A 14,359-nucleotide genomic window follows, 5' to 3' on the forward strand; every position below is an offset into this window, starting at 1 on the left:
TCCCTTTCTATTTCATGGAACAGTTTAAGAAGGGTTGGTATCAGTTCTTCTTTAAAGGTCTGATAGAATTCAGCAGAGAATCCATCAGGTCCTGGACTTTTCTTTTTGGGGAGACTCTTGATTGCTGCTTCAATTTCATTTTGTGTTATAGGTCTATTCAGGTGATTAATTTCCTCTTGGTTCAGTTTTGGATGATCATATGTATCTAGAAATCTGTCCATTTCTTTTAGATTTTCAAATTTATTTGAATATAGGTTCTCAAAGTAGTCTCTGATGATTTCCTGGACTTCCATGGTGTTTGTTCTTATCTCCCCTTTTGCATTCCTAATTCTACTAATTTGGGTTTTTTCTTTCCTCATTTTAGTTAGGTTTGCCAGGGGTCTATTGATCTTGTTTATTTTTTCAAAGAACCAACTTTTTGTTTCATTAATTCTTTGTATGGTTTTTTTGGTTTCTATTTCGTTGATTTCAGCTCTTATTTTTATTATTTCTCTCCTTCTATTTGTTTTGGGATTTGCTTGTTCTTGTTTTTCTAGGAGTTTGAGATGTATCATTAGGTCATTGATTTGGGATCTTTCAGTCTTTTTAATATATGCAGTCATGGCTATAAACTTTCCTCTCAGGACTGCCTTAGCTGTGTCCCATAGGTTCCGGTAGGCTGTGTTTTCATTTTCATTGACTTCCAGGAACTTTTGAATTTCCTCTTTTATTTCATTGATGATCCATTGTTCATTAAGTAATGAGTTATTTAGTTTCCAGCCATTTGCATATTTTTATCTTTACTTTTGTTGTTGAGTTCTACTTTTACTGCATTGTGATCAGATATTATGCACGGTATTATTTCTGTTTTCTTATATTTGCTGAGGCTTGCTTTGTGCCCTAGGATATGATCTATTTTGGAGAAGGTTCCATGGGCTGCTGAGAAGAATGTATATTGTGTAGAGGTTGGATGAAATGTTCTGTAGACATCAAGTAGGTCCATTTGATCTATTGCATATTTTAGATCTTGGATTTCTTTATTGATTTTTTGTTTGGATGACCTATCTATTGATGATAATGGGGTGTTAAAGTCTCCCACAACCACTGTGTTGGCGTTTATATATGCTTTTAGGTCTTTCGGGGTATGTTTGATGAAATTGGGTGCGTTTACATTGGGTGCATACATGTTGATAATTATTATTTCCTTTTGGTCTATTTCCCCTTTTATTAGTATGGAATGTCCTTCTTTATCTCATTTGATCAATGTAGGTTTGAAGTCTACTTTGTCAGAAATAAGTATTGCTACTCCTGCCTGTTTTCGGGGGCCATTGGCTTGGTAAATCTTCCAGCCTTTCATCCTTAACCTATGCTTATTTCTGTCAGTGAGATGAGTCTCCTGTAAGCAACAAATTGTTGGATCTTCCTTTTTAATCCATTTCGTCAAGCAGTGCCTTTTGATGGGTGAATTAAGTCCATTAACATTAAGCGTTAGTACTGATAGATATGTGGTGATTCCTGTCATTTAGTTGTCTTAGTTGTTTGAAGGTTTGATTGTGTGTACCTAAGTTGAGGTTACTCTCTACTTTCTTACTTTTCCTTATCCTGTGGTTTGGTGCTGCCTGCCTTTTCATGGTTAAGTTGGGTGTCACTTTCTGTGTGCAGGATCCCTTGCAGAATCTTTTGTAATGATGGCTTTGTGGTCACATATTGTTTTAGTTTCTGCTTATCATGGAAGACTTTTATTGCTCCATCTATTTTGAATGATAGTTTTGCTGGGTAGAGTATCCTGGGGTTGAAGTTATTTTCATTCAGTGCCCAGAAGATCTCACCCCACGCTCTTCTTGCTTTTAATGTTTCTGTTGAGAAGTCTGCTGTGATTTTGATGGGTTTATCTTTATATGTTACTTGTTTTTTCTCTCTTACAGCCTTCCATATTCTTTCCTTAGTTTCTGAACTTGTTGTTTTAATGATGATATGTCATGTGGTAGTTCTATTTTGATCTGGTCTGTTTGGTGTCCTGGAGGCCTCTTGCATCTGTATGGGTATATCTTTCTCTAGATTTGGGAAATTTTCCGTTATTATTTTGTTAAATATATTACGCATTCCCTTCGCTTGCACCTCTTCTCCTTCTTCGATGCCCATGATTCTCAAGTTTGGTCTTTTGATGGAGTTGGTGAGTTCTTGCATTTTCTTTTCACAGGTCTTCAGTTGTTTCATTAATAGTTCTTCGGTTTTTCCTTTAATTACCATTTCATCTTCAAGTTCGAGATTCTGTCTTCTGTTTGTTCTATTCTGCTGGATTGGCCTTCCGTTTTGTTTTGCAGTTCTGTTTCTGTCTTTTTTCTGAGGTTTTCCATATCCTGGCTGGTTTCCTCTTTAATGTTGTCTATTTTTGTCCTGAGTTCATTTATCTGTTTATTCATCGTGTTCTCTCTTTCACTTTGGTGTTTATACAGTGCTTCTATGGTTTCCTTTATTTCTTCTTTTGCTTTTTCAAATTCTCTATTTTTGTTGTCTTGGAAAATCTTGAGTGTCTCCTGTACATTTTGGTTGACCCTATCCAGTATCATCTCTATAAAATTCTCATTGAGTACCTGTAGTATGTCTTCTTTTAAATTATTCTTGTGAGCTTCATTGGGTCCTTTGGCATAGTTTATCTTCATTTTGTTGGAGTCTGGATCTGAGTACCTGTTTTCTTCATTTCCCTCTGGTTCCTGTACTAATTTTTTGCTGTGGGGGAACTGGTTTCCCTGTTTTTTCTGTCTTCCTGTCATTGTCTTTGGTGTTGTTACTGTCCCTGTACTGTGTGCAATTAAGTATTTTCTAGCTTGTAATAATAACAATGGTAATATTTAGAATGGAAGGGTGAGCTGAGATGGAAAGCAAGAAGTTAAAGAAATGGGAAAAACAAATACACAGACTGGAAGGAGAAAACAGAACAAGGTATCAGACAAGAAGATTTCAAAGGTATAAACAGGGAGCTTTAGTGTACTAATCGACAGTAAGCTTAACAGACATTAGAGAGACAGAGAGAGGATTGAAAATCAAAAATTTAAAAAAAGGTAAGAATAAAAATAAAAAATAAGTAAATGAAAGAAAAATCTATTTATAAAAATGTATTAAAATAAAATGAAAAAAATAGAAAAATTTAAAAAACCAAAAAACCAAAAAACCTCCAAGTTCAAATGCAGTGAAGTCTCAGTCTCCAATCCTAGAGATGGTGCCTCAGATGTTGTTTGTAGTTGTCTCATCAAAGGGGACGCATAAAGTAGAGCAAAACTACACAGACCTGCACAAAAAAAACCCCACCAAGTGTCCCAAGTTTAAATGCAACACAGTTTCAGTAAGTTTTTCAGCTTGCAGGTGTAATTCGGTTGTTCTCTCATCAAAGGTAGGGAGACAAAGAAAAAAAAAAGTCTGGAGACAGTTCTGAGAATGGTATCTGCAACTGTGGCTGGCCTGCCTGCTGCTGTCAGCCTGTTGTTGCTGGAGGCGTTATTTATGCAGATCTCTGGGGTGAGCTTAGCACTCATCTGGCCCTGCAGGCTTTGTTTGCTCAGATTTCTCCTGTGCATGAGCCTCTGCTACAAGCTTTCCCCTTTCCAAGCACTGGGAAAGGTGACATTGCACCCATGTTCTCAGGCCTGCATGTTTATTTACAGTTCATGTGGGAGGTGGGTCTTCCCCCCTCTCCTGTGCAGTTCTCCTCCCACCTCTGCTTTCACAAGCTTTCCTGCTCCTGATTACTGGGTGGTGCTGCTGTTCCTGCCAGCCGCCATGTTTGTTTACAGCTCATGTGGGAAGTGGGTCTTCCCTCCTCTCCTGTGGAGTTTTCCTCCCTCTGCCACTCTCACAAGCTTTCCCACTCCTGGTTGCTGGGCACACACCCCTGCTCCCACCAGAGGCTCTCCAGCCCACTTGGCTTGTTTATTTACTGTCCCAGGAAGGATTCCTTTCCCCCAATCTTCGGCACTCAGTGCGCCCCACCCTCTTTCCTGCGTGTCTTATTTGTTCTAATTGCTATTACTCAGTTTCTCTTTTTTTCCCCGGGTGGAGGTCAGTCTGTCCAGGGGGCTATGCTGCTCTGGCCCAGGCTTGTCTGTGGGAGTACTGCAGTACCACGAAGCTCACCTGGTTTGCATCTTCCCAAGCTGTCTGGGCACCGGCGACTGGCGGCCCGGGGGCTCTCCTGGTTTCTCCGTTTAACGTGAAGTGGAGATTCTCTGCGCCATCTGGAGGTGTGGAGGGGTCAAAGTTATGCCTTTTCTCAGTGATTATGCCTGCAAAATGTGTCTCCAGCGTCTCTCCAAGATTTCACTATAGGAGGCTTGCTTTCTGCTTCCTCCCTCTAGCCGCCATCTTGGAATCTCTCCTCCTTTCTTTCTTTAATCTCTGCCCAGTCTCCATTCCATCTTACACTTTTCTACACACATCTGGATCCTGACCCAACAGACCCTGGCAATTACTGTGAAACTCTAAAAGTCCTCTCTGAGGATATGGGCTTAAGTATGGACCAGGCTCCATAGGGGCCATGAGTGGTCACAACGGATCCTCCTGTCTCCTGATTTGTGACAGTGGACTCAAAACAATCCCAACCCTGCACATTTACCACTTGGAAATTCAAGTTTATCTATGGTCACCTCTCCTTCTTCAACCACCTTTTGAGTTAGAAGTTTTATCAAGAGGTAAACTATAACTGGGGAGCAATTGGGGGTGTTGTTGATGCCCCTAAGATACCTGAAAACAGCACTACCACTGACCTGTAAGGCAAATTCATGCTAACTAAAGCAGTGTTTCCCTTCTACTGGTCATTGTCACAAGAACCTACCATTGACCTGAGCCCCCTTCCTATGACAAATACGTGTCATTCCCCTCTCCTGAAGGTCCAAGAATGGCTCTCAACTCAGAATCACTTCCTAAAAGTCAGATTTCTTCCAACAAAGCCTATGTCATTAGCCTCTCCCTGCCTATAAGAAGAGTAAATATAAGAGGAAGAGAACAGGCTCCCTTACAATAAGAGATGTATGAAAACTGCATAATCACAGCCACCGAAAGCTTAGTCAGGGTGAACATCCAGAGCAATGGAATCCACATGAGGTGGGCAAAGGACATTGTTTGAAAACTTGACTTCTTTGTCACCATTAATAAAATAACAATAATAATATGTGGATTAGAGTATAGCTCAAGTGGTAGAACACCTGCCTAACAAGCACAAAGCTCTGGATTCAATAACCAGAAACACACACAAACACACACACAAAATCAGTTATCATCTAAAAGAGAATATGCATTCAAAGTTTCAAATTTTCAAAAATTACTTTAATAGCTATTATTGTGCACAAAAATTGGATTTAATTCATCTTTAAATGCTTTCCCTAATATTCCTCTGAAAACATTTGGGCCACAAAAATGATTTTAAAGTTTAAAATGATGAATTTAATTTCCTCAGAATTAAAGTCATTCTCATTCATTTCATGTTAGATATACTACAGTTGGATGTAATTTTTGGTCCAATTTATCACAATTGTCAAGTTTCTGCATGTAAAGTTCCTCAATTGTGCCTTATTATCACTTCTCTACATTTTCATTAGCACATTAATTGTACAATGTGACACTTCCATACATGCATGTAATATACTTTCACCATAGTCACCTCCTCATTTAAGCTTTCTTATCCCCTACCAAATGCTCCCTTTTTAATCATTCTTGCATTTTCTTAAAAATTGGTTTCAATATCCTAGGGCACAAAGCAAGTCTCAGCAAATATAAGAAAATAGAAATTATATCGTGCATACTATCTGATCACAATGCAGTAAAAGTAGAACTCAACAACAAAAGTAAAGACAAAAAACATGCAAACAGCTGGAAACTAAATAACTCATTCTTAATGAACAATGGATCATCGAGGAAATTAAAAAGTTCCTGGAAGTCAATGAAAATGAAAACACAACCTATCAGAACCTATGGGACACAGCTAAGGCAGTCCTGAGAGGAAAGTTTATAACCATGAGTGCATATATTAAAAAGACTGAAAGATCCCAAATCAATGACCTAATGATACATCTCAAACTCCTAGAAAAACAAGAACAAGCAAATCCCAAAACAAATAGAAGGAGAGAAATAATAAAAATAAGAGCTGAAATCAACAAAATAGAAACCAAAAAAAACCATACAAAGAATTGATGAAACAAAAAGTTAGTTCCTTGAAAAAATAAACAAGATCAATAGACCCCTGGCAAACCTGACTAAAATGAGGAGAGAGAAAACCCAAATTAGTAGAATCAGGAATGCAAAGGGGAGATAACAACAAACACCATGGAAGTCCAGGAAATCATCAGAGCCTACTTGAGAACCTATATTCAAATAAATTTGAAAATCTTAAATAAATGGACAGATTTCTAGATACATATGATCATTCAAAACTGAACCAAGAGGAAATTAATCACCTGAACGGATCTATAACACAAAATGAAATTGAAGCAGCAATCAAGAGTCTCCGCAAAAAGAAAAGTCCAGGACCTGATGGATTCTCTGCTGAATTCTATCAGACCTTTAAAGAAGAACTGATACCAACTCTCCTTAAAATGTTCCATGAAATAGAAAGGGAAGGAAAACTGCCAAACACATTTTATAAAGCCAGTATTACACTTATCCCAAAACAAGGCAAAGACACCTCCAAACAGGAGAACTACAGGCCAATCTCCTTAATGAACATTGATGCAAAAATCCTCAACAAAATAATGGCAAACTGAATTCAACAACACATCAAAAAGATTATTCACCACGACCAAGTAGGCTTCATCCCAGGGATGCAGGGGTGGTTCAACATACGAAAATCAATAAACGTAATAAACCACATTAACAGAAGCAAAGACAAAAACCACTTGATCATCTCAATAGATGCAGAAAAAGCCTTTGATAAGATCCAACACCATTTCATGATAAAAGCTCTAAGAAAACTAGGAATAGAAGGAAAGTACCTCAACATTAGAAAAGCTATATATGACAAACCTACAGCCAGCATTATATTTAACGGAGAAAAACTGAAACCATTCCCTCTAAAATCAGGAACCAGACAAGGATGCCCACTATCTCCACTCCTATTCAACATAGTACTGGAATTCCTAGCCAGAGCAATTAGGCAAGAAGAAGGAATAAAAGGAATACAAATAGGTAAAGAAACTGTCAAAATAGCCCTATTTGCAGACGACATGATCCTATACCTTAAAGACCCAAAAAATTCTACTCAGAAGCTTCTAGACATCATCAATAGCTATAGCAAGGTAGCAGGATATAAAATCAACATAGAAAAATCATTAGCATTTCTATACACTAACAATGAGCAAACGGAAAAAGAATGTATGAAAACAATTGCATTTACAATAGCCTCAAACAAAATCAAATACCTAGGTGTAAACCTAACAAAAGATGTGAATGACCTCTACAAGGAAAACTATACACTTCTGAAGAAAGAGATTGAGGAAGACTATAGAAAGTGGAGAGATCTCCCATGCTCATGGATTGGTAGAATCAACATAGTAAAAATGTCGATACTCCCAAAAGTAATCTACATTTTTAATGCAATTCCCATCAAAATTCCAATGACATTCATTAAAGAGATCGAAAAATCTACCATGAAATTTACATGGAAACATAGGAAGCCACGAATAGCCAAGGCAATACTCAGTCAAAAGAACAATGCAGGAGGTATCACAATACCTGACTTCAAACTACATTACAAAGCAGTAGCAATAAAAACAGCATGGTACTGGCACAAAAACAGACATGAAGACCAGTGGAACAGAATAGAGGACTCAGATATGAAGCCACACAACTATAACCAACTTGTCTTTGACAAAGGAGCTAAAAATATACGATGGAGAAATAGCAGCCTCTTCAACAAAAACTGTTGGGAAAACTGGTTAGCAGTCTGCAAAAAGCTGAAACTAGATCCATGTATATCACCCTATACCAAGATTAACTCAAAATGGATCAAGGATCTTAATATCAGACCACAAACTCTAAAGTTGATGTAGGAAAGAGTAGGAAATACTCTGGAGTTAGTAGGTATAGGTAAGAACTTTCTCAACGAAACCCCAGCAGCACAGCAACTAAGAGATAGCATAGATAAATGGGACCTCATAAAACTAAAAAGCTTCTGTTCATCAAAAGAAATGGTCTCTAAACTGAAGAGAACACCCACAGAGTGGGAGAAAATATTTGCCAGCTACACATCAGACAGAGAACTGATAACCAGAATATATAGGGAACTTAAAAAACTAAATTCTCCCAAAACTAATGAACCAATAAAGAAATGGGCAAGTGAACTAAACAGAACTTTCTCAAAAGAAGAAATTCGAATGGCTAAAAAACACATGAAAAAATGCTCACCATCTCTAGCAATAAAGGAAATGCAAATTAAAACCACGTTAAGATTCCACCTCACCCCTGTTAGAATAGCCATCATCAGCAACACCACCACCAACAGGTGTTGGCGAGGATATGGGGAAAAAGGAACCCTCATACACTGTTGGTGGGAATGTAAACTAGTACAACCACTCTGGAAAAAAATTTGGAGGCTACTTAAAAAGCTAAACATTGATTTACCATTTGATCCAGCAATACCACTCTTGGGGATATACCCAAAAGACTGTGACACAGGTTACTCCAGAGGCACCTGCACACCCATGTTTATTGCGGCACTATTCACAATAGCCAAGTTATGGAAATAGCCAAGATGCCCCACCACCGACAAATGGATTAAGAAAATGTGGTATCTATACACAATGGAATTTTATGCAGCCATGAAGAAGAACGAAATATTATCATTCGGTGGTAAATGGATGGAATTGGAGAGCATCATTCTGAGTGAGGTTAGCCTGGCCCAAAAGACCAAAAATCGTATGTTCTCCCTCATATGCGGACATTAGATCAAGGCCAAACACAACAATGGGATTGGACTTTGAGCACATGATAAAAGCGAGAGCACACAAGGGAGGGGTGAAGATAGGTATGACACCTAAAAAATTAGCTAGCATTTGTTGCCATCAACGCAGAGAAACTAAAGCAGATACCTTAAAAGCAACTGAGGCCAATAGGAAAAGGGGGCCAGGAACTAGAGAAAAGGTTAGATCAAAAAGAATTAACCTAGAAGGTAACACACACGCACAGGAAATTAATGTGAGTCAACTCCCTGTATAGCTATCCTTATCTCAACCAGCAAAAACCCTTGTTCCTTCCTATTATTGCTTATACTCTCTCTACAACAAAATTAGAAATAAGGGCAAAATAGTTTCTGCTGGGTATTGAGGGGGTGGGGGGGAGAGGGAGGGGGCAGAGTGGGTGGTAAGGGAGGGGGTGGGGGCAGGGGGGGAGAAATGACCCAAGTCTTGTATGCACATATGAATAATAAAATAATAAAAAAAATTGGTTTCATTGTGAATTTTTCATGCATACATACAACACACATGGATCATATGCTGCTCTCCTTGCCTTCTCTTTTTCCCTTTTTCCTTTGAGTCTGCAGGGTCTGTAGTGATGTCTCAGTTTCAATCTTGATGGAGGAAATGTGTCACTTCTCATTTACTTGATCAGTATTGCTAGGAGAGTTCCAATTTTATTGATCTTTTCAATGGACCACCTTGTTATTTTCAATAATCCCCGCTTTTGTTTCTCTGTTTTATATTTCACTGATTTTTCTACTATTTTCTTTTTTTATAATTTCCTTAATTCTTCTTTCAATTTATTTTGGTCTTCTTTTTGTAGTTTTTAGAGACAGGAACGTGAGGTTTTGTTTGTTTGTTTGTTTGTTTAAGACATTTTTAGCTGTCTCTGCCAAGCTTGGGCACCATGATGAAAACTGGAATCAGAAGGGTAAACCCATATGAAGTGTGGTGTGACATCCCAGATCCTCATCTGTAAAGTGGGACCACATGCATTACTATCATCTACCCCACTGCAGGGTTGCTGTGAGCATGAAATGATGCAATAGCAGCATTAGGGTTTGGAGGGGGCTGTTGTTGTTTTGAGACAGGATCTAGCTCTGTAGCTCAGACTGGTCTCTAAATCATCTGCTCCTCCTGTCTCAGCCTCCTGAATACTGAGATTATAGGAGTGAGCCCCCATACTCAGACAATAGTATCATTTTTACTTTGGATAAAACACAGATGCCTTCAAGTTGTTTGGGGATTGTAACTAATTTGCAGCTATTGTGCTGCAATTGCCAATAGCACTCCAGATGTCCACTGAAAACCTTTGAATGCTTTGATTGCTGTGTGCCTACCCCACATCTCAGGATCCCACAACTTCCCATCAGCCCTACCTCCACAAAGCAGGTCCTTGATGTTGAGGACCCCCTGTGTAGCTCTGCTCCTTTACAATTATGTTTCTGGGCATCTGCTTTAGCTCCAACTAGAACCAGAAAAAGTAATCTATAAGCACCCAAGAAGTCCTTTGATTTCCACACTTAACCTCTAACTCCTGGCTGTTTACTCTTAGCATTTCATTGTCTTTCCCCAAAGGATTGAAGCTCAGAAAGAGCCATCCAATGCCATAGCCTTGAAATCACCAGTTCCCAACTCCTGTTCAAATGCCTGATGCCAAGGAATTCCCTTTCCCGTTCACCTCCAGTGAAACTTAACAATTGCAGGTCCACACACCAGTGGCTGAGTGAGACCTGCTGCCACCAGTGCTTGGGTTTCACTGCTGGCCAGCTGTGCATTTTTGGAGTCTGCTCCCCAGACCCTCTGTAAGGTCAATTTTCCCAGGAAGAACATGCTAAGATGGACATAGGAGGACAGGAAACATTCTAGAGTGCTGTCAGGGTCAAAAATATACCTGAGGGATAGAAAAGCAAGACTGGCAGAGAGAGCTGTGGACCACAGAGCGGTACAACAAACACCTTAGCCAGTCTTCCCTGGGGCTGAGCTGGAGAAGAGTGAACTTGAGCAATGCAACTGTAGTCACCTGAGAAAGTGTCCCAGAGTCACTCAGCTGAGATCTGTTGGCTACAATACCCCACAGCCACATAGGGGGAGATCTCAACTTCCTCCTAAGGTTCCATCAACACTACTTCATTTCTTAAAAAACCTATTTTAAACTTTGTTTAATAGTGTAAAAAAAAAAATAATGCATTGTGTAAAAGCAAATATTCCCTTCCCCAGAACAAGTTGTGACATCAGGCAGATTTCAGATGACGTTGGTACTGGAGTTGAGGTGGCCTGAATGATGGTTGAGGCCCCTCCTTAGTGTTATTTCCAGACAATGGTTTCATGAGGTAGCCTGCCTCACTAAGAGAGCTCCCCTAGCTAATGAGAAAGCAGTGTCTTCCTGCTCAACCCTGTCCTAAGCAGGCAACTCTCTCCTGAAGTAACCCTCTTACTCCCTGCCTGCAATGTTCACAATTGTTCCTGTGACCCATGGAGCATGAAGTTACCTTTGTCTCAGGGATCATGATAAAGGGCTCCAGTGATAAGCCACGCTGGGTTTCCATTCCACTAACCTTTGACCCTCCCTAAACTCTCTATCACTCAGTTTCCCCGTCAACATGGGGATAATACTCCCAACCCCACAGGATTGTGAGGATCAAATGGAAAGCAGACACCACACTAACGTAATGTGTCACTAAGTACACACCTGGACCTTCCCTCCAGCAATATACCTGACAGCCTTTGGCAGGGCTGAGTGAGAAGGAGGAACCTCTTTACCCTGACCTTGCCTCAGGCTTCACCCAGGGCAGCCAGTACAAGATTCAGGTTCAAAAATGTCAGAGTTTTGACGAACGCTGGTAGCCTCAGATGAGGCAAGCAGAGGCTTCTGGAAATGAGCTCAGGGTGGCCCCTCTAATGGCTTCCCCTGTCCCTTGATTTCCAGATGCAACTGCATCTTCTGTTCCTGCTCCTTTCCTCATCTCTGTGCTCCTCAGCACCAAGGTGTTGCTGGCAGTTGGAGTCTCTGCTGTCTACATCAGCAGGAAGCAGAAGGCCTGACTGTAAATTTGGGAGAGGGAATGCAGGCCAAGAGCTGCTGCAGAAGAGGCAGGGTCACCAAGTGGCCAGTTCCCATCACATGCTGTCTGAATTGGTGGAGTCTAGAGAAGGTGACACATATCCCTCAGCACCTCGGTGGAGTCATGGAACTCTCTGAGAGGCTCCAAGCTCCCAGGAAGTGTGGGAGGACTGAACTCCCATCCTGGTTCTTAGAAAATTCTTCTTCTTCTTCACCTAATGTTCCTATTCCTTAGACCCCTTCATCAAAAAATCTACCCTTCTCCCTCTATAATGAGCACCATGCCTTCTTCCCAGCCCTGTTGCTCCCGGTACAAATGCAGTGATAAACCTCAGTGACCTTGAGTCATTTTTTATGCTCTTTCTTTTCTTCGCTCTATACAACTCTTCCTTATAATTCTGAAGTCCAGTGTGAGATGGTAAATATTCAAAAATTGACCCTGAAAAGAAATAAATGCTGATTTGTACTGTTTGCATATTCCTATCACAAATACTGCCAACATGATCAAATTTAGCTTACCAATCATTTAACAACACAATTGCAAAAGCTGTGATTATTTCACAGTAGGCTCTCCCATGCCAGTCCCTCCCACCCCAGCTCAGCACTGAGCTATGTCTACAGTTTGCACACGGCTCACCTCCATTGCTGCCTGGAGCCAGACAACTCCCTCTCCTCCTAGACCATCGCTGGAGCTTCTAACCTCTCCCCTGTGTCAGCCTCAGGGATTCCTCAGAAATATGAGTCAAATGGACTTCCTCCTCTTTCTCCCAACATGTCTACATGGCTCACTTTCTCCCTTCTTTCCAGTCACTGCTCAATGTCACTTTCTTGAAGCCCATTCCTTATATCTCCACAAATAAAACTTGAATTCCCCTCTCCACCTGACTTCCAATTCCTCTTAACCTGACTAATGTTTTTCCTCAGCCCTTACTAACACCTGTATTATATTAGATGCAGTCAGCCCTCACTCTCATGGAAAAGCAGGATTGCAAAAATGACTTGCAAACTGGAACCCTTGGAGGCTATCTCCATGTTCATTGAGGAAAACAATGCCTGTCTTGGGATCTTCATCATTTTACTGTCAAAACATTAATGACTACCATACTGTGGGTTGCAAATGTATAGAGAATTGAAAAAATAATAAGTAAACATTAATTTAATACTTTGTAATTTGAAACATTGAAATAAAAATGGTTTTTTCTTCTTTTCTTCTTTTTTGATTACTATACATTAATAGTACAAGGGGTTTCATTGTGATATTTCCATAGATGTGTACTGTGTACTTTGAACAAGTTCACCCTCTATTGTGTTCCCTTAGCCCTCTCACTCCTCCCTCATTTTTAAAGTGTGCACTGGGTTTCGTTATTGTCTTCACTGCCCAGTGCAGTCTCCTTTCTCCCACATTCCTCCCACTGATCACTCCAGCCAGTCCCCCTTTTGTCCCTTTACCCTCATGTATTATTATTATTGTTTTGTTGTTATTATCATATTATAGATCTAGATTCACATATGAACAAAAAATGTAATACTTGACTTTCTGAGCTTGGTTTCTCACTCAAAATGATGATTTCTCACTCAAAATGATGATTTCCAGCTCCATGCATTTTCCTGCAAATAACATAATTTCATTCTTTATGGCTATTGTGCTCCATATACATATATAAATATATATATGCATATGCATGTGTGTGTATATATATATGTATATATATATGCCACATTTTTCTCCATTCCTTGTTTGTTGGGCACCTAGACTGATTCCACCACTTGGCTATTGTAACTAGTGTTGTGATAAATGTGGGTGTACAACTACACATCTTATATGTAAATTTACACTTCTTCAGATATATACCCAAGAGTGATATCCCAGGATAATAAGGTAGGTCTATTTTTGGTTTTTGATGGACCTCCACACTGATTACAATAGTAATCACTATTTGCACTAGGTTACATTTCCACCAACAGTGTATGAGGATTCTTTTTCTCTGCATTTGTTGTTTGTTTTCTTGGTGATTGCCATCTACTGGGGTGGGATGGAATCTCAATGTAGTTTTGATTTGCATTTCCTTTATGCCTAAAGATGTTCTACAATTCTTCATGTATTTATTAGCCATTCATACTTCTTTTGAGAATTGTCCCATTTGCCCATTTTGTGTTTAATTTTATTGTTTAATTTTTGAGCTCTTTGTATACTCTAGATGGCAATTCTTTATCCAATGAATAGCTGTCAAAGATTTCCTTGCATTTCATGGGTTGTCTCTTAATTCTGGAAATTGTCTCATTTAATGTACAAAATCTTTTTTTTCTAGTTTATTCTTTTTTTATTGTTTTATTATTCATATGTGCATACAAGGCTTGGGTCATTTCTCCCCCC

This window comes from Castor canadensis, chromosome 5 (assembly GCF_047511655.1).
Source record: "Castor canadensis chromosome 5, mCasCan1.hap1v2, whole genome shotgun sequence".
NCBI lineage: Eukaryota > Metazoa > Chordata > Mammalia > Rodentia > Castoridae > Castor > Castor canadensis.